Raw genomic sequence first — 389 nt, forward strand, 5'->3', positions numbered from 1 at the left:
ATTTTTTTGTTATGAATATCACAATTTTAAGCTTTGTTTTGGTAAATGGTCCGTAGAAAGTCCAAACTCCGATGATAGTAACAATTTGTACAGTTTCTTTCTACTATAAATGGAAGAAAAATAGAAAATATACTTCAAAATGCTTTCTCTTTTTGTGACTTGTGAATTTTAAAAAATGTATAAGGATATTCCACTGTACATGTGTTTGTAAGCCTATGTTGTGGTTCGCCAAGCAAAAAGTTAAAATAAAGTTAGCTCATCACAGAATCTGGACTTGATGGCCCCACGTGTTTGTTTTTGAAGTTTAAGTGTGAGAACTACAACTCCCATGATGCTCTGGGAGCACGGACAACTCAAATCGCAAACTGCGCATGCTCAAACAGTTTGTT

Source organism: Centropristis striata, chromosome 9 (genome assembly GCF_030273125.1).
Source record: "Centropristis striata isolate RG_2023a ecotype Rhode Island chromosome 9, C.striata_1.0, whole genome shotgun sequence".
Taxonomy (NCBI): domain Eukaryota; kingdom Metazoa; phylum Chordata; class Actinopteri; order Perciformes; family Serranidae; genus Centropristis; species Centropristis striata.